The sequence below is a fragment of the Anomaloglossus baeobatrachus genome, chromosome 4 (assembly GCF_048569485.1).
Source record: "Anomaloglossus baeobatrachus isolate aAnoBae1 chromosome 4, aAnoBae1.hap1, whole genome shotgun sequence".
Taxonomy (NCBI): domain Eukaryota; kingdom Metazoa; phylum Chordata; class Amphibia; order Anura; family Aromobatidae; genus Anomaloglossus; species Anomaloglossus baeobatrachus.
The window spans coordinates 397,035,326-397,057,112 of record NC_134356.1 but is presented as its reverse complement, the minus strand read 5'-3'; positions in this window follow the sequence as shown (position 1 = coordinate 397,057,112).

Sequence of the window (21,787 nt, the reverse complement as noted above, 5' to 3'; positions counted from 1 at the left end):
TAATGCTGCTGCAGGCTACTAATGTTAGGCTATGGACTGCAGCCTGTAGTTGTATGCTTTATCTGCTCTGGGTATCACAATATATGGGGACTCTAAGCAAATTTATTTATTTATTTTTACACCACTATAGAGACACAGACTCATGTGTGATTCTAAAGCGGGCTTTACAAGCTACGATATCATTAATGAATTATCGTCGGGCTCACGGTGTTTGTGACACACATCCGGCGTCATTAACGATATTGCAGTGTGTGACACTTATGAGCGACCTTAAACGATCGCAAAAGCGGTCAAAATCGTTTACCGCGGAGAGGTTGTCCTGAAACAAAAAATAGTTTTCTGCTTATTAGCGATGTTGTTCCTCTTTCCTGCGGCAGCACACATCGCTGTGTGTGACACCGCAGGAGCAACAAACATCTCCTTACCTGCCTCCACCGGCAATGAGGAAGGAAGGAGGTGAGCGGGATGATAAGTCCCGCTCATCTCCGCCCCTCTGCTTCTACTGGACGCCTGCCGTGTGACATCACTGTGACGCCGAACGAACTGTCCCCTTAGAAAGGAGGCGGTTCGCCTGCCAGAGCGACTTCGAGGTTGTGCGGCATGGGCAGCGATTTGCCCGTGTCACACAACCGAAGGGGCGGGTACGATCGCTTGCAATCTCGCTAGCAAGATCGCAGGGTGTAAAGCCCGCATAAGTCATCACAAATGCTGTCACACAGGATGGGGACGTGGTCTGACTGCAACCAGTCACACACTGACACTGCCAGAGGGAGGAAGCAGTGAATATCCATGAGGTTTAATTATTGTACCCCGAAGTAGTGTTACACCCACACGGGAGACGCGGTAAGTATAACAATCCTGCTTTATTTCCTATTTTCTATTTTTTTTTTAATTATCCAGGTAGGTGAATTTGAACAGTTACATGAAGTTCCCTTAGAACTCTGTTCGGGGTCGGTGCATGGTTACTAGGTATCTGGTACAGAACCCGAACTTTACAGTTTGGGTTCGCTCATCACTATTCCTGATTGCTAACAATTAAAGCATGAGTCAAAAGAAACAACATTCACATTTTACCACCCGCCCTGGTTCACTGCATTGCTTTCTGTTGAGTTCTAAAAACATTTCCCAAGTACTGTATACGTGAAAAAATTTGTCCTGACTCCTGACCTATTTCAGATGACATTTAACTTTATGTAGCATACAGTGACATTTCTTTAAACTTTCCTTACTAACAGCATCTCAGCTGTATTTCTATGAAACCTTCTTATAAACGTTAAACTAAAGGGCCAAAAAAAAACCCAAAAACAATCGGTTCTAAAAATAAGCAGCTCATTAGAGAACCGTGGGGAACGTTAGTAGTATCAGCACAGTAAATGGTAATAATAAAACACTTCATAAAAGTCATAATGAACGCAAGATGCATCATCTCCTTTGTGAAATTTTACTGTCTGAGCAGAGCAATAGCCAGAGCTTAGATTATTCAGCAAAGATTCAAAGGAAAGCGTTTTATTGCTATTTTTTGTTTGTCAGAATAGCAATGGTTTACACTCTTCTGACTGATTCATGGTCTACATCATTAAACAATATGGCAAGGGAATGAAAAAACACAACAAGGCTGCCATAAAAGTGGAGTTTATAAAATTCTGTGCACATTAAATAGCATCACAATTTAATAACATAGCCGTGGTTTTAAATGTCACTTATGAAATGTGGCTTGCAATGCGTGCTGATGTAGTTGGGTTTGGCATTTTCTTTTAGCACCGTAATGATGCTGGTGCATGATTTGTTTATTTGAATATATTTTCCGTGTTATTTGCTTGATGCATTTTAATCTGTGTTGTGTGCAGCAGGCAGATAACAAGGCAGAAAAATAGATGTTCATTACTATTGCAATTACTTTGATTGTATCTATCATTTTCTTGTATAGTTACAAATGAGATTAAATATAAAATGTAGTAAGTGTAGTAGAAAGAAATGAATAGATAAGGAATTGATTTTTTATCTTGATATATTTTTCCAATAGCACATCTTTGCAATTCAAAATACAGTGATTGTGGTTTTACAGCATAACACGTAATAAAGTTGATCAATGGGCTTCAATAGGCAATTGATTAAATGTGATGTATGTACTTGTAAAAGAAAGAAAATACATTCGTAGACTTATGGTACTGGTATGATTAGCAAATATGGTTCAGACAAGCAGTTATTTGATATCAGTAGCAATGAGTGGATCGATCCACGATGAATTGACTTTGAGAATTTACTGCAATTTGAAGATTGTCATGAATTCAAACAATCTGAATTGATTTGTGTGGATCAGAAAAACAAAAATGCGTTGCATCATTTCACACTGCTGAAACTTCAGAGTGGGCTAACAACATTATGCACAGCAAGGTGAATTGCCACCTAATGTCCTGTAGCTATCATATCACATAGTCTAGCACAGCCAATTGGGGTGCTTTCACAGGCAGCATAAAAGATGGGGATAGTCAAGGAATGCCATTTTGTGCTTGTACAGTGTAGGGATAGGAGGCAAGAGTGCACAGTTCAGTCCCCCTATGTCACTCCAGGTACAAAAGGACTCCCAACGAGCAGCATAACAAAGAGGGAAAACCAGGGTAGCAATACATTGGAAGACCCTGCGCTAGGGAGAGAGTAGCGGGGTCACCACCTTACACTTACCTGAGGCTAATTCCTGCTCTCCCTAACATCACTAGATGGGCCCTTCCTCCCGGCGCCATCACAGAGCCTAGGCCCTTGCTTGCCCTGAACTCATCTTGATTGATGAAGGCCAGCAAGACACTAGTCTCAATATTGAAATAAGACAAACAGGTGAGAAAAGACATAAAAAATAACACCCCACAGCTTCTCCAGGAGAAACTTCTCAGCTGCAACAGAAGTGACACCTCAGCTTCTCCAGAGACTGGTTCATTCAAAATCGATAGCTTAGGTATGAGCTATAGCTGGCATGGGGAGAGTGGAGTGTGGAACGGATACTGATAGCAGAAGGGAGTGGCTGCAGCTGAAAATACAACTTCCTGTTAGATCACTGCAGGATATAAATGAATCTCAACCCCTACAGTACAACATGGAATTAAATATGCTCTATCCCAGGGTAAACGAAGAGCGGGCACTAAAGCAGATCTGCAATCAACGATATGTTGTGACATTCTGATCTCATTTCCCCGAGATCACATCAGGCCGTGACACATTCATGATACCCTAGAAATAGAAAAAGGACTAATTTGATTTTCATGTTCCTCTTTCAGTAATCAAGCAGATAGCAAATTTGAGTGTTAAGGCCGCTTCAAACGCAGGGACATTGCTAAAGCTGTCGTCGTTGGGGTCACGGAATTCGTGATGCACATAGGCCTCCAAAAATACTCACCTTATCATTGCTCGTTGACATGGTGCTCCATTCCCAAATATCGTTGCTGTTTCAGGATGCAGGTTGTCCGTCGTTCCTGCGGCAGAAAACATCGCTATGTGTGACACTGCAGGAACGAGGAACCTCACCTTACCTGCGGCCGCCCGCAATGAGGAAGGAAGGAGTTGGGCGGGATGTTCGTCCCGCTCATCTCCGCCCCTCCGCTTCTATTGGGTGGCCGCTTAGTGATGTCGCTGTGATGCCGAACGAACCCCCCCCCTTAGAAAGGAGGCGCTTCACCGGTCATAGCGACGTCGCTAGGCAGGTAAGTAGTGTGACGGGTCCGAGCGATGTTGTGCGCCACGGGCAGCGATTTTCCCGTGACACGTTTTGCCCGACGGGGGTGGGTATGCACGCTAGCGATATCACAGCGTGTAAAGCGCTCCTTACTCAGTCTGTGAACACTATCCAAAGATTGTGAAATATAGGTAAGTGCTATATTTGTATACTCACTCTTTGTGACTGTGTCAATTGATCTGAGATATACTGCAGTAACAGCACCTTAATTAGTCTTTTTTCTATTCTTCACATTTTGCAAACAAGGAGGGCATTATAAAATCCCTTAGTGTTATTTTTGCAACTGAATCAAAATCCTGAATTCAAGGCTGTCACAGCAATGTTTGCTTCCTGCATTGCAAAATGGACAATAATTTTTTTTCTATACCCTAAAGAAAGATACATACCATAATCCAGAAATTTAAACACAGCAATCTACCTCACAAAGTTTGCACTTTGTAAAAAAAAGTATATTTTTTTAATAATCCAATATTACACCTGTACATGCCACCTGAATACAGCTGCATGTTAATGGTGCTAGCTTTTGGGATATGAATCTTCACAGCCTTTCTTGTCCTGTCCTATGTTGTAAAGTTAGTAGTGATGAGCGAGCATGCTTGTCACTACTCGGTACTCGCACGAGTATCGCTGTACTCGGGCTGCTCGGCGGGGACCGAGTAATCTCGCGATACTCGTGCTGTACTCGTGGTCTTCATTTCTGCATGTTGGCGCTCTTTTGAGAGCCAGCCCTCATGCAGGGATTGGCTGGCAGACCACTGCAATGCCACAGCCCTGTTAGTTGTGGAATTGCAGTGATTGGCCGGCCTGCACAGCGTGACCGAGCCTTTATATCGGCCGGCGCGCTGTGCTCTGCTCACAACTATCCAGACAGTCAGTGCAGGGAGAGTGTCCCTGATTCAAAGAAAGCTTTGCGGCCCTTTATAGTTAGTTCCGGAGCAGGGCTGCAAACAGTGTGACCAGAAGTCCTTCTCAGGACTATTCTAGTTGTATACAGGCAGGCAGGGTATAGCCAGGTCGGAGTACAGTAGCAGAGTCCTTCTCAGGACTATTGTTGCTATATACAGGCAGGGTATAGCCAGGTCGGAATACAGGCTAGTGACCAGAAGAGTCCTTGTCAGGACTATTGTAGCAGTATACAGGCAGGCACGCAGGGTAGTGGTGACCGTATACCAGCCTTCATCATATCTGGGCCTGGTGTACACAGTGTAAAACAGTCCAGATAGTGTCAGACTTCTCAGTAATTGTCGCTCCTAAAAACCAGTTAGGTTCTTATTGCGTCCGTGCTTGCATTTAAAAACAGCACGTGTGTGGCAGTCAGTGGCAGCGTACAGGTGCGCGTTTTGCACAAACTATTATATAACGCACAAGTCTAGTGTATAATAATACACGTCAGTCAGCAGTGTCTGATAGTGTCAGACTTCTCAGTAATTGTCGCTCCTAAAAACCAGTTAGGTTCTTATTGCGTCCGTGCTTGCATTTAAAAACAGCACGTGTGTGGCAGTCGGTGGCAGCGTACAGGTGCGCGTTTTGCACAAACTATTATATAACGCACAAGTCTAGTGTATAATACACGTCAGTCAGCAGTGTCTGATAGTGTCAGACTTCTCAGTAATTGTCGCTCCTAAAAACCAGTTAGGTTCTTATTGCGTCCGTGCTTGCATTTAAAAACAGCACGTGTGTGGCAGTCAGTGGCAGCGTACAGGTACGCGTTTTGCACAAACTATTATATAACGCACAAGTCTAGTGTATAATACACGTCAGTCAGCAGTGTCTGATAGTGTCAGACTTCTCAGTAATTGTCGCTCCTAAAAACCAGTTAGGTTCTTATTGCGTCCGTGCTTGCATTTAAAAACAGCACGTGTGTGGCAGTCGGTGGCAGCGTACAGGTGCGCGTTTTGCACAAACTATTATATAACGCACAAGTCTAGTGTATAATACACGTCAGTCAGCAGTGTCTGATAGTGTCAGACTTCTCAGTAATTGTCGCTCCTAAAAACCAGTTAGGTTCTTATTGCGTCCGTGCTTGCATTTAAAAACAGCACGTGTGTGGCAGTCAGTGGCAGCGTACAGGTGCGCGTTTTGCACAAACTATTATATAACACACAAATCTAGTGTATAATACACGTCAGTCAGCAGTGTCTGAAAGTGTCAGACTTCTCAGTAATTGTCGCTCCGAAAAACCAGTTAGGTTCTTATTGCGTCCGTGCTTGCATTTAAAAACAGCACGTGTGTGGCAGTCGGTGGCAGGGTACAGGTGCGCGTTTTGCACAAACTATTATATAACGCACAAGTCTAGTGTATAATACACGTCAGTCAGCAGTGTCTGATAGTGTCAGACTTCTCAGTAATTGTCGCTCCTAAAAACCAGTTAGGTTCTTATTGCGTCCGTGCTTGCATTTAAAAACAGCACGTGTGTGGCAGTCGGTGGCAGGGTACAGGTGCGCGTTTTGCACAAACTATTATATAACGCACAAGTCTAGTGTATAATACACGTCAGTCAGCAGTGTCTGATAGTGTCAGACTTCTCAGTAATTGTCGCTCCTAAAAACCAGTTAGGTTCTTATTGCGTCCGTGCTTGCATTTAAAAACAGCACGTGTGTGGCAGTCGGTGGCAGGGTACAGGTGCGCGTTTTGCACAAACTATTATATAACGCACAAGTCTAGTGTATAATACACGTCAGTCAGCAGTGTCTGATAGTGTCAGACTTCTCAGTAATTGTCGCTCCTAAAAAACAGTTAGGTTCTTATTGCGTCCGTGCTTGCATTTAAAAACAGCACGTGTGTGGCAGTCGGTGGCAGGGTACAGGTGCGCGTTTTGCACAAACTATTATATAACGCACAAGTCTAGTGTATAATACACGTCAGTCAGCAGTGTCTGATAGTGTCAGACTTCTCAGTAATTGTCGCTCCTAAAAACCAGTTAGGTTCTTATTGCGTCCGTGGTTGCATTTAAAAACAGCACGTGTGTGGCAGTCGGTGGCAGCGTACAGGTGCGCGTTTTGCACAAACTATTATATAACGCACAAGTCTAGTGTATAATACACGTCAGTCAGCAGTGTCTGATAGTGTCAGACTTCTCAGTAATTGTCGCTCCTAAAAACCAGTTAGGTTCTTATTGCGTCCGTGCTTGCATTTAAAAACAGCACGTGTGTGGCAGTCAGTGGCAGCGTACAGGTGCGCATTTTGCACAAACTATTATATAACGCACAAGTCTAGTGTATAATAATACATGTCAGTCAGCAGTGTCTGATAGTGTCAGACTTCTCAGTAATTGTCGCTCCTAAAAACCAGTTAGGTTCTTATTGCGTCAGTGCTTGCATTTAAAAACAGCACGTGTGTGGCAGTCAGTGGCAGCGTACAGGTGCGCGTTTGGCACAAACTATTATATAACGCACAAGTCTAGTGTATAATACACGTCAGTCAGCAGTGTCTGATAGTGTCAGACTTCTCAGTAATTGTCGCTCCTAAAAACCAGTTAGGTTCTTATTGCGTCCGTGCTTGCATTTAAAAACAGCACGTGTGTGGCAGTCGGTGGCAGCGTCAGGCTCCATATTGTCCCTGGATAGAGACGCCCTTAGGCAGGGCAGCCAAAAATTGGGAGGCTCCACGTGTCCCTGGGTAGAGACGTGCATGAGGGCCTCAAAACATTGTTCCCATTGCAAAGGAGCGGGTCTCCTGTCGTTGTAATGTCCATTCTGCAAAGAATGGGCGAAAAAATTTACCACTGGGGGTATACCTGAAACAAAGGCCTAAGTATTGCAATTTGTAACGATCATCATCATGGTGGCGCATGAGGAGAAGGAGGAGCAGTCCAGCGATTATCCAAAGTCCAGAAGTGTGTACCCATGGGTGAGTGGAGGTACATGGCAAACTTTAAATTCCGCTCTCATTTGCTGGTGGTGTGGTGAAGTCTGGCCCAATCCAACCCTTGTTCATCTTGATCAGAGTCAGCCTGTCAGCATTTTCAGTTGACAGGCGGGTGCGTTTATCTGTAATGATTCCACCTGCGGCACTAAAAACACGCTCTGACAAAACGCTAGCAGCAGGGCAGGCCAGGACTTCCAAGGCGTAGAGAGCCAATTCATGCCACGTGTCCAGCTTGGATACCCAATAATTGTAAGGCACAGAGGAATGTCGGAGTACAGTTGTTCGATCTGCAAGGTACTCTTTCAGCATCTGGGCAAACTTAGGATTTCTTGTGGCACTACCCCGCACCTCAGGGGCTGTGGTACGTGAGGGGCTGAGAAAACTGTCCCACATCTTAAAGACTGTTCCCCTACCTCTGGCGGATTGGACTTGTGCCTCTCTCGGCTGTACGCCTCGGTTGTCCACTGATTCATGACCTATGCCGCTAGCGTTTTGTGAGGGGAATGCTTTGCCTACTTCCGTGACTATGGCCTTCTGGAACTGCTGCATTTTGCCTGACCTCTCCGCCTCGGGAATAAGAGACATAAAGTTCTCCTTTTAGCGTGGGTCTAACAGTGTTACCAACCAGTAATGATTGTCGGCCAAGATGTTCTTAACGCGAGGGTCACGAGACAGGCAGCTTACCATAAAGTCAGCCATGTGTGCCAGACTCTTAACAGCCATCACTTCAGTATCCTGACCAACACGATGACTGAACATGCTGTCCTCCTCCTCCTCCTCCTCATCATCTACCCTGTCCTCTGGCCAGCCACGCTGAACCGAGGATATGACTGCATGTCATATCCTCAATTTGGCCAGAGAGTTGCTCCATGTCTTCATCCTCCTCCTCGTCATAGTCCTCCACTGCACGTTGTGATGAGACGAGGCTGGGCTGTGTGTTATCATCACCCACACCCACTACTGTTTCTTGCTCAAACTCATCGCGCTCCGCCTGCAATGCATCATGGTTGTTTTTTGAGCAGAGACCATTTTAGAAGGCAGAGAAGCGGTATGGTGACGCTAATAATGTCGTCATCGCCGCTCACCATCTTGGTGGAGTCCTCAAAGTTTTGGCGGATGGTGCATAGGTCGGACATCCATCTCCACTCCTCAGGTGTTATGTGTGGAGTTTGACCCATTTCCCGACGGCTTAGGTGATGCAGGTACTCAACAACTGCCCTCTTCTGCTCACATATCCTGACCAACTTGTGCAGAGTTGAATTCCAATGCGTGGGGACATCACACACCAGTCTGTGTGCCGGAAGATGCAAACGGCGTCTTAAGCCGGCAAGGCCGGCTGAAGCAGTAGGTGACTTTCGAAAATGTGCAGACAGGCGGCGAACTTTTACCAGCAGATCAGACAGCTCTGAGTATGACTTTAGAAACCGCTGAACCACGAGGTTGAGCACATGGGCCACGCATGGAACATGTGTCAGCTGGCCTCGCCTCAAAGCCGCCACCAGGTTCCGGCCATTGTCACACACGACCTTTCCTGGCTTTATGTTCAGAGTTGTGAGCCAGTGATCTGCCTGCTGTTTCAGAGCTGTCCACACCTCTTCTGCATTGTGGGGTTTGTCACCTATGCAGATTAGCTTCAGCACTGCCTGTTGCCGCTTCGCCGAGGCAGTGCTGCAGTGCTTCTGTGTCACCCTGGACAAGCCAGGGGCCACAGAGCACAACACTTAAACACCCCACACTCCCTGCAGGCATATCATAGTCAAAACACAAAATCCTTGTTGCCTTCCCCAGGGGCTGTTGTCCACACCAGGGTGTGGAGCCAGGCGGTTGGTCTCCACCCACCGAGGAGGAGGGAAAACACAGGCAGTGAGAGTTAAGCTAAGGAAGTGGAAGGAGGAAAGTAGTAGAGAGGAGAAAAGTGACAGCAAAGAGCCTGAAGTTGGTCCGGGTGTGTGGCCCGGACAGGACAGCAAGGTTGGCAGGATGTGGTGACCGTCTGCAGTGGAGGCCGATTGGAGTCTGCCGTAAGGACCGTGGACGGGTGGTGACCCGGCCGTACCGGACCGGTATACAAAGAGAAGCCAGCACCATTGGCAGAGGACTTTCGGATCCCGGCAAGGCTTGGTGTCGCTGTGAATTTGACAAATCCGTTAGTGAAGGGAACCTCAGGGTTTCCAAACAGCCAAGTCCAGATAGAAGGCAACCGTACAACCGTGAAGGGGAGACACAGCCACCGCCAAGGGCAACCGTCTCCCAGGGCCAGCGCCTGTGGGCAAAAGGGGCTCCTCCGGCCCATATCCAGGTCGGGGAGCGGGTTACCGTTGGGAAACCATCACTACCAACACTTAACTTAGGTGCGGGGAGAGACAGTCATCACTAACCTGCAGGGAGGAACAACCGCAGCCGTCCGAGTGACCCGTCCATCCAGCCACTTGTTTAACCGTGAACTGTGTCATCATCATTGGGCTGAGTGAGTACCTCCGTGCCGTGCGGCACAGCGCTGCCCCTGCGACCCTGCACCTCATCAGGCCCCGCAACCCGCCTGTCATCCATGTCTACCCCATCACCAGGCCCCGGGACAACCAACCCCCCCTACCCACGGAGGGGAGAAATAACAACAAAGCTGCTCCCTGTCACAGGCTCCCGGGATCCCCGTCCAGAGCAGCGGTGGTGTCCACACAATCACCACAACCGTGGGTGGCGTCACGGACAATATCCCCAAAACCCAAACCACCCCTTTTCACTCACGGGCGAGTAGCGCCGCTCGAGTCCCCGGGATCCGGCCATCGCTCGAGCCAACGAGCAGCAGCAGCCGTAGAGCAGCGTCAGCCGGACCCGAGCAGTGGGAGAGCGCACCGTCCCCTCCTCCGCCCGCGACACTTCCAGCTTGGGACTGGTGTGGAGGGTAAAGTGGATCAGGATGCGCAGGAGGAGGAGGAGGCTGAGGAACATGACATTCCGGAGCTGTAGAGTGTGTGTGAAACCCTGACTGAGGTAGGGCCTGCAAAACTTGGTGTGTGAAGGACGTGTTCCGTCCCTCGCTCAGACTGGGTCCCAGCTTGCACAATATTAACCCAGTGTGACGTCAACGAGATGTAGCGGCCTTGCCCACATGCACTTGTCCACGTGTCTGTGGTTAGGTGGACTTTGGCTGAAACAGCGTTGTTCAGGGCACGTGTGATGTTTTGTGACACGTGGTTATGCAATGCGGGGACGGCACACCGGGAGAAATAGTGGCGGCTGTGGACCGAGTAACGTGGGACAGCTGCCACCATCAGGTCGTGGAATGCTTCTGTCTCAACCAGCCTAAAAGGCAACATTTCCAGCGCAAGCAGTCGCGAAATGTTAGCATTTAGAACTGTGGCATGTGGGGTGTTGGCAGTGTATTTGCGCCTGCGTTCAAAGGTTTGCTGAATGGATAACTGAACGTTGCGCTGGGACAAGGACGTGCTTGATGATGGTGTTCTTTCTGCGTAGGCAACTGCAGGTGCAGGAGTGGAGGAGGCTTGTTCGCAGGCAGCATGGACAGGGGATTGGCTCGCATGCACAACCAGCGAAGACGTAGCAGTGACATCAGCAAGCACTGCTCCTCGACTCTGTTGTACTTCACACAAAGTCGGGTGCTTGGCTGACATGTGCCTGATCATGCTGGTGGTGGTCAGGCTGCTAGTTTTGGTACCCCTGCTGATGCTGGCATGGCAGGTGTTGCAAATGGCCTTTTTAGAATCATCTGGAGCCAACTTAAAAAACTGCCAGTGTCAGAGTTCCGGGTTTTCCAGTTTTCTTTTGAAAGAGCTTGCCCTTTGTTAACATGGAGTTTTCTGTTCTGTTGCCCTACTTCCTGTCCATCTGTTTAAAAGCCGCCCCTAAAGCTTAGTCCAGTGCCTGAGTATACTGCTTCCTGTGTGCTCCTGCCCTGCTGCTTTTGGTTCCTGATTGTTATTCGGATCCTCTTGGAAAACAACCGACACCGACTCTGGACTTCATCTGGTATCATCTAGCTGTGCCCGGACTCCGTTTGCCGTCTTTGGTCGGCACTTCTGCCCGGTTCCTTCCGTTTAATACCACTCTGGACTCACATCACGTACGGACATTTTTGGACTTACCTATTGCCCTTTTGTGTCCCGGCTGCTGCGCATTTAGGGCTTCTGGGGTGATTGCCAGACAGTCCCTGTATAGGGGTTCGCTCTTGGTGGTCTCCCTGGGGGAGTCCGGTGCGCGGTCCCGGGAATTCCCTTTCGCTCCGTCCCTGGAAGGTATTTCCTGTATTTATGTTCTACTGTGTTTTTGTTCCATTTATGTACATATTTGCTGGTTGCATATTATAAACGTCTTGCACCAAGAACTCGTCTCTGGTTGTCATTGCCCTAACGCAATCGAAATCCTCAATACATACAATAGTATTACAGCCAGACTCGGGAAGACCTAACATTTGTACAGGCACCTTGTGTCGTGTTGTTCCGGGGAACAGTTGCCTGACGTCTGCCTGGGGCCACCACTCTGCTTCTTACTGCCTGTTGTGATGCTACGCCTCCCTCCCCCTGTGCACTGCTGTCCTCGCTCTGCATATCCTCCTGCCAGGTTGGGTCAGTTACTGGATCATCCACCACGTCGTCTTCCTCTTCCGCACCCTGCTCCTCCTCCTGACTTCCTGACAATTGTGTCTCATCATCGTCCACCCCTTGTTGAGACACGTTGCCAACTTCGTGAGAACGTGGCTGCTCAAATATTTGGGCATCTGTACATACAATCTCGTCATGGCCCACTTCAACAGGAGCTGGCGAGAGGCCAGAATTTGTGAATGGAAACGTGAACGAACAGCTCTTCCGAGTGTCCAAGTGTGGTATCAGTAATGTCCGTGGACGTGTACTCGGCCTGGTGGTAGGAAGGAGGATCAGGTTCTGAAATGTGCGGTGCAGTATCACGGCTACTGACACTTGACCGTGTGGAAGACAGAGTGTTTGTGGTGATGCCAATCTGACTGGAAGCATTATCCGCTATCCAACTAACAACCTGTTGACACTGGTCTTGGTTCAACAGCGGTGTACTGCTGCGGTCCCCAAGAATTTGGGACAGGACGTGCGAGCGACTAGATGTGGCCCTTTGTTGTGGCGAAATTAGAGCTTGCACACAACCTCGGTCTCTGCCTGCACCACCATCACGTCCACTTCCTTGTTCGTTGACAACGCCCTTGCGCATTTTGCAATGCTGTGCTGACGTGTATTCACTAGACTTGTGCGTTATATCCAAGTTTTTGCAAAACTCACACAAATGCAGCGGAAAGCTGCCACCAACAGGCACACACGTGCGGTTTTTAAATGCAAGCACGGAGGCACTAAGAACCTAACAGGTCTCTATCCAGGGACAACGTGGAGCCTCCCAATTTTTGGCTGCCCTGCCTAAGGGCTATACTACAATAGACCCACTTCCTTACAATGGGCACTTCAGGTTTACAGGCCATCATGCACGTCTCTATCCAGGGACAATGTGGAGCCTCCCAATTTTTGGCTGCCCTGCCTAAGGGCTATACTATAATACACCCACTTCCTTACAATGGGCACTTCAGGTTTACAGGCCCTCATGCACGTCTCTATCCAGGGACAACGTGGAGCCTCCCAATTTTGGGCTGCCCTGCCTAAGGGCTATACTACAATAGACCCACTTCCTTACAATGGGCACTTCAGGTTTACAGGCTCTCATGCACGTCTCTATCCAGGGACAACGTGGAGCCTCCCAATTTTGGGCTGCCCTGCCTAAGGGCTATACTACAATAGACCCACTTCCTTACAATGGGCACTTCAGGTTTACAGGCCATCATGCACGTCTCTATCCAGGGACAATGTGGAGCCTCCCAATTTTTGGCTGCCCTGCCTAAGGGCTATACTATAATACACCCACTTCCTTACAATGGGCACTTCAGGTTTACAGGCCCTCATGCACGTCTCTATCCAGGGACAACGTGGAGCCTCCCAATTTTGGGTTGCCCTGCCTAAGGGCTATACTACAATAGACCCACTTCCTTACAATGGGCACTTCAGGTTTACAGGCCATCATGCACGTCTCTATCCAGGGACAATGTGGAGCCTCCCAATTTTTGGCTGTCCTGCCTAAGGGCTATACTATAATACACCCACTTCCTTACAATGGGCACTTCAGGTTTACAGGCCCTCATGCACGTCTCTATCCAGGGACAACGTGGAGCCTCCCAATTTTGGGCTGCCCTGCCTAAGGGCTATACTACAATAGACCCACTTCCTTACAATGGGCACTTAATGTTTTGAGGCCCTCATGCACGTCTCTATCCAGGGACAATGTGGAGCCTCCCAATTTTTGGCTGCCCTGCCTAAGGGCTATACTATAATACACCCACTTCCTGACAATGGACACTTAATGTTTTGAGGCCCTCATGCACGTCTGTATGCAGGGGCATTGGTGAACCTCACAATTTTGGACTGCCCTGGCAAAGGAAAATACTACAAAGACTCAGTTCCTCAAAATGGGCACATTAAACTCAAGAGGCCTTCATGTACGTCTCTTCTCAGGGACATCGGAGTGCCACACAATGTTTTCACGTAAAATCTTTCATGTATTAATCTCAAAAAGTAACATACACCAGCTCTATCTCACTATTGGGTATGTGCCCTTAACATTTCCGCCATGAAAAATCATTTTGGGGTCATTTTGGAAGGTTTTCTGGTGAGTCCGTAAAAATGGCGTAAAACGCGGACAAAATTGTTCACAGCTGTGACTTTTCAGTGATAAATGCTTCAAGGGGTCTTCCCCATGCTGTTGCCATGTCATTTGAGCACTCTTCTGAGACTTTTGTGCCATTTTTAGGGTTTCTCCATGCTGCCGGGGGGTCATTTCACAAAAATACTCGGGTCTCCCATAGGATAACATTGGGCTCATTGCTCGGCCCGAGTACACGAGTATCTTGGGAGCCTCGGCCCGAGCTTCGAGCACCCGAGCTTTTTAGTACTCGCTCATCACTAAAAGTTAGGTGATTTTTTTTTTTTTTTTATTTTTACAAAATAGTCACATTTTAGTTTTTGAATACCTCCTTTTTTTGTCCAATTTATCAATTGTGCAATATATAAACCACGACTGCATGGAGTTGCTGCATTTTCATTATTTATGTGTAACTACTTTGCAGCATAGCATTTTACGGTTATGTAACCTATGTTGCATTTTTGTTACTTGAGGGAATAGTTAAAAAAAAATTAAGATTTTTCAACAGTTTTATTAGTTGCTTTAACAATTGTAGTTATCACAACACTACTACCTGTTGCCACAAATTACTTTGGGACTTGTACCTAAGTAGCAATCAAGTTTCTTAATGTTATGCAACTAAACATTTCTATCTCCCATAAAAAAATTGTTTAAAAGAACTGAGAGTCCTCAGTGCTTGATACTTTTTGAAGGCTAACTGAAAAGATGGTAATAATAGCAAGCTTTCAAGACTACGCAGGCTTGCTATTATTACCATCTCTTCAGTTAGCCATTAAAAGGTATCAACCACTGAGAACTCTGTTCTTTTAAACAATTTTTTTATCTCTACTGGCTAACATGGTACAAAGATATATTTTTCCTGTTTCTCCCAGAAAAAAAATTAAAAAACTATACATAGTTACAGAGTATTTACTGGTTGCATATTTATTTCAGCATTTCAGTTTGACAATAGTATACCACACAACTATACTGTGTTCTGTTACAGGACTTTTAGGAAGTTTTCTCAACCAGATTTTATTTCTTCTTATGTGGTCCTATTTGCCCAGGGGGAATTAAAGTTACTTAATCCAACATTTGCACACAAATTTACTTACAGTAAATCGAGACATTTAAAATGAACCTGTTGTGACCCTAAACACTAATAATATGCAGAATTGGGGTTAATCTGTAGGTTAATGGGGTTCTAAAAAGCACGGCTACAAGGAAAGAATGAACTTTATTCCTCCCAGCAGCCTTTGGTTTTTAGTCATAGAGGCGTGCCAGAGTGGTTTCTGTCACTGCTCAATACACAGTGAGTATTTGTTGCAAGTACACCCTTGCAGATTGACTGATAACCATCTCTGTAGTGATATCCTGCAGAGATGGCTATCAGGTAACATGTATACAGCTGCCATTCATTGTGTACTGAGTAGTGACTGAAGCTGCTCCCAGCATGCCTCTATTCTTGAAAGCTGGAGGCTGCCAGGAGAAATAAAGTTCCCTTCCTCCCAGTAGCTGAACCTTTAGTGTGGCGACTGGGCAGCTTTAAAACACTATTAACCTGCAGATCAACCACATATCTGGAGGTTAATAACATTTTATTTAACTGTGCGTGTCTGTTTTGCCACAAATGTTTGAATTGTCGAATTGGAGACACATATATACCACACCAATATTACTGGCAGAACATTATTGAATATTAGTGGCAGAATAATGTTGAATTGATTTTTGTCTATCACATGAACCCTGCTTAGCACTTCTGGTTGATTTAATTTTCTTCATGGATTGGCCAAGTGTGGTAACAATGTTTGGGTGGTAGTCGCGGGTCACACTTTGCTCTTGTGCTTCTTTGCTTCTGGCAAGTCTGTTGGTGGGAAGGAAGCAGAGAACATAGTGGAATATCACATCACTCATCGCAGTCACAGCAAGATGATGTAGCTGAAGTCAGTGTTCTGCTTAGTCCACCTCCTGTGCTACCATGAGTCAATGTTGAAAAAAGCCTAATTTCCATTCTGCCAATGACACCTGTTTCTATTCTGTGCCATAGGTCCCTACCCCACAACACCCCAGGAGCCAAGAAACATTCTACACCAGAAAAACATCTTTCAATTGATTTATTGGAAGAGATGAACAGTTAGCCTTTGTTATCTAAGCAGTTGCAGGCCTGAGGAGATGGAGAACATGATTTTAACATCAACCTGTATTGTTTGCTCAGTGAGTTGTGGTGGAATGGGTTTGACAGTCACAGTAGTCCTCTAAATCAGGGAAAATCTCAAGGTGTAAATTATGCTGGGGTTACAAGAGCTCAATACATTCACCACACCAATGTTACTGTCAGTAGAATCAGGGATTTCAATGAAAATTGATGATTATTCTGTCATAGACCAGAGCTGGGATGACTCAGGGATATCAAATAGGGGAAGTCCTTAGACAATGAGGGTGTTGGCCTAAGCAACACAGTGAGTAGCCACATACTGACTTGCTTCTGTTTCCCCTGGACCTCCACTTTTTCTTGATGCTGATGTGTATATGCTGGCACCGGTGCCAGCGCTAGTTGATCACATCACACGCTGGCAATGGGAACTGCGCTCCCTGCTCTGGGATCTGCATCACAGGAACAGCAGCAAGGTCAGTGTGTGTTGCCGCACAAAACATTATAATGAGGGCAACCACACCATGAACTCCCTGGAGCTATGGTTCTCAAGCAGTAACCCAGATTGCCCTCATTACATGATCCGGAGCAGCAAAGCATGCTCATTCACCTCAATTTTTCTTATGTAAATAGTCTAGGAAGCTAATGGCTGTGGCACAAAAGTGTGGCTCCAGTGTAAAATGGTTTGAGCTGTTTTGGCAGCTTTTGGGCCTCCCTAAAGTTGTTGTCTGTTCCTTTGTGTTTGCCTCCCATTGAATTCAATGTGGTTTGGATAAGTTTGCCAAACTGTTCAGCGAACATCAGGAAAATCAGCAAACCCTAAAGTAGAAACATCCAGCTATGACTGCACATAAACTCAGTGACATCACCTCTCACAGCAGCTGCTCAGTCAGTCTCTGCCTGAAGCTGCAGCCGGCAGTCATTTTGTGTGCCCGCTCACTGCGACTTCATGATATAGCAGAGCAGAGATCATCATGGGACCTCGTTTAAATTACGTTGGACCTGAGTGTTCGTAGGGTTAATAAATTGGATTAAGAAAGTGGGGATTTTTTGTATTTCATTTAAAAAAATATTTTTTTTGTTTGTGTTTATTTCTTTTCACTTACAGTATTAGTAATGTCGGGGACTCATAAACCCATACCCATTTCTAATCTAGGGCTTAGTGGTAGCTGTGAACTTTCATTATTACCCCCATTACCCATACTATATTACCTATATATTACCCACCGCACTAGGGCAATTGGAATGAGAAGGGTAAAATGCCGGGATTGGCGCTTTGGGCTATGTTTAGGCTGGGGAGGCCTCAATAACCATGGGCCTCTCCAGCCTGAGAATACCAGGCCACAGCTGTCAGCTTTATCCTGGCTGGGTATCAAAATTGGGGGCACCACATAAAGTTTTTTGAATTATTTATTTAAATAATTAAAATAAAAGCCTCATAGGGTCCTTCGTTTCTTGATACACAGCCAGATATTGCATATGGTTGGAGGCTGCAGCCTGTAGCCATTTGCTTTATCTGTGCTGAGTATCAATATACCGTGCATTCTACATCATTTTTTTATTTATTTAATTTTACACTTTACTTGGGCAGACATACAGCCTCTGTGAGGGTAACCAATCAGCGATGCTGACAGTCTGACTACAGCTATTCACAGACGCTGTCACAGACAGTGGGCAGGAGAAGCAGTGAATATGCATGAGGGATAGTGAGCGGACCTGGAGGCAGTGTTACAGTTGAGCTGCGTAGACTGCTAGATATGTGTTGCTTTAATCAATTTGTTCCCTTTTTTTATTACAGTGATTTCCCTGGCCAATCACAGCCATGCCAATACTTGACATTGCAGCGATGGCTCCGGAAGTGGCCACAGCCTAAAAGCTTTCCGATTGGCTGCTATGCCAACTTTTCAACAAGTTTAATTCAGATTAAAAACCCAAACAGGAACCTGCCATACAGTCAAAGGTTTGTGTACATCAACGAATGGTACAGACTTTACAGGTTGGGTTCGCTCATTCCTAGTGATCATCTACATGAATAATTAAGAGAATAGGCAGAAGAAGTGCCAATTGAGATACTGTTTACCTGCAGCATAAATGATCATTTATGCATCATTATTAGTCACTAAAGCCCCCAACTCTGTCTAAATGGGCACGGGAATAGAAAATGTGACAGCTAAATACAACTCTACTTAAGAGAAGTTATGGATTCTTTTACAGGACTCTCCAGACTTTCAGGCACTTTTTGCATAAATCCTGTAAAGTGGGTGTGTAGAAAGTCATGGAGCAGTAGTTGAGGGCATGGGATTGAATCCGGATGTCCTGGCATGATACATGAATACCTGGTCTTTGCTGGGTGTACAGCCATGTGGGTGGGAAGTCCATGTAGGCCGCATATTGTCACTGGTGTCGGCTGGCTAGGACTGGATGATTACTCACACGTATAAGGCGACCAACTGTTCACTTTAAACCACAACTCTTTACTGGACGATTCTTTGTTGGTCACAACTTTACAGTCCAGATAGCGGCACATATCTTTCAGAACGTGAAATTTTAAATTTGTATTAAGGCTACTTTCACACTTGCGGTTTTTTCCTTCAGTCACAATCCGCCGTTTTGGAAAACAGCGAAATCCGTTAACGGATTCCGCTGCTTCCCATAGATTTGTATGGGTGACGGATTGTGACTGATGGACCTGCGTTGTTTCCGCTGGCCGACGCTGCGTTGCTTCCGCCAGGCGGAAGGAACGCAGCTTGTAATGTTTTTTGAGCAGCGGAATCCTTAGGATTTCGCTGCCCATGCTCTCTCTGGCTCCCTGCACACGTAACCAGGGTACACAACGGGTTACTAAGGAAAGCTTTGCTTAGTTACCTGATATTTACCCTGGCTACATGTGCAAGGAGCCAGCGCTAAGCGGTGTACGCTGGTAACCAAGGTAAATATCGGGTAACCAAGCAAAGTGCTTTGCTTAGTTACCCGATATTTACCCTGGCTACGTGTGCAGGGAGCCCGACACTTCCCCAGTCAGCTCCGCCCCTTCCCGCACTCCACTCCGCATGTACACACGCACACACACAGATGCACACACACACACACACACTCACTCACTCACCTGTCCCCAGCCATGCAATCCCCGGCATGGAGGTCCTCAGCGCCATGGCCCCGCTCATCTCCACTCATCCCGCACTCCGCCCCCTAAACACATTCTCGGCGGCCAAACGATCAGCTGATCACCCGGCGGCCGGCTGCTGTGAACGATGAGCTGATCACCCAGCGGCCGGTTGCTGTGAGCGATGAGCTGATCACCCGGCGGCCGGCTGCTGTGAGCGATGAGCTGATCACCCGGCGGCCGGCTGCTGTGAGCGATGAGCTGATCACCCGGCGGCCGGCTGCTGTGAGCGATGAGCTGATCACCCGGCGGCCGGATGCTGTGAGCAATCAGCTGATCACCCGGCAGCTGGGTGATCAGCTGATCGTTCACAATAGTCTACCGCCGGTAAAACTGTAAAGAAAAAAAGAAAAGCAGATTCTGTTGTTTTGTACGATCCGTTGCATCCGTTGTGCCACTATATGCAACGCATCCGTTGCATCCGGCAAACTAAGCAATGCAACGGATGCCGTTTAACGCAAGTGTGAAACTAGCCTAACAGACACAGTTCAACTTCCCATTGGGTTGCATCTCGTCTAACTGGGTCGGTGAGTCACAGCGCAACCCAGTCCAGTGTTATAGAGTAAATCTTGACAGCCACTTTTCCTTCACGCAGTTGCATGTCCAGTCTCCTCAGGGGTCATATAATGACCGGACTGAACACCACAAGCTTGGTATACATCAGTAGAGGCTAACTTGGCCTTCACTGACTTTCTAAAAAGTAATATCCTTTACCTGTCAGCTGACCCCTCCCAGAATGGGTTAGTCTCAACACTTAACTAACTCTGGCTGTGATCTGTTTGCTAGGCAGACTTAACCTATACCTACATTTCTATATAAACATTTTACACCTTACACATTACATTACATCTTATCCTACATTAGACAAGAATATCACAAAACAATACAATTCACACATCACAATATTTACAAAAGACGCAAGACATTATTCACTTATCAAGACAATAATGCGATTGGTGCCTTCAGGGGTAGGAAAGTAACCACCATTGTCCACCACTATTACTGGTGAGAACTGAGAAGACATAGTCTTCCCTTTTTTATTTTTCTTTCCTTTCCTCATTTTCTAGTTAATTTATACTACTTTAATTCTCGTATTCCACTCTTGCACATATCTGGTTTCAGGGTGACTACTAGAGATAAGTGGATCTTTTAAGATTCTAATTCGCCAAGACCAACAGATTTTACCAGAAAATTGGATTTGCAGCTAATTTATTCCCAGTATTTTTAATGTCCTAAATTATGTTTTGAGGTCTGTAAGTTCTCCAACGCATACTAAATGTAAGATGTAGACAAAAAACAATATTCACCTTCCTGATCACCTCCACTGCTCACTGGCTCCAGTATGGTCTTTAGTAGAGATGAGCGATATTCGAATCGAACCGTTCGTCAATTTCAAATGCGAGTGATTTTGGGCAGTGTTCGAGTCGTTCGACGAACTCGAACAATTTGCTTCAAGTTCGGCCGTTCGAGTTACTGTTCAATAACGGTTCGATCAACAAAATCGTGGCTTTTCACAGTAAGCCTATGTGCGCACGTTGTGTATTTGCATGCGTCCTGCGTCCCCAGCACAATCCCTCTCCCTTTCCTACTCACCGATCACCGACGCGGCGCTGCACGGCTGACACAAAGCTCCAGCGGCTTTTCCTCTTTTGAAAATGGCTGCCACTCATTATTCAATCTGGTATTCCCTGCTTTCCCCGCCCACCAGCGCCCATGATCGGTTGCAGTCAGACACGCCCCCATACTGAGTGACAGCTGTCTCACTGCAACCAATCACAGCGGTCGTCGGGCGGGTCTGTATCGTGCAGTAAAATAAATAAATAATAATAAAAAAAAAACTGCGGTCCCCCCCCAATTTTGATACCAGCCAAGATAAAGCCACGCGGCTGGAGGCTGGTATTGTCAGGATGGGGAGCACCATGTTATGGGGAGCCCATCACCCTAACAATATCAGCCAGCAGCTGCCCAGAATTGCCGTATCCATTAGATGCGACAGTCCCGGGACTCTACCCGGCTCATCCCGAATTGCCCTGCTGCGGTGGCAATCGCGGTAATAAGGTTAGGTTAATCATGACAGGCGTCTCCCCGAGATATCTTCCATAATTAACGTGTAAGTAAAAGTAAATAAACACACACAACGAAAAATCCTTTATTTGGAGTAAAAGACAAAAAAAAC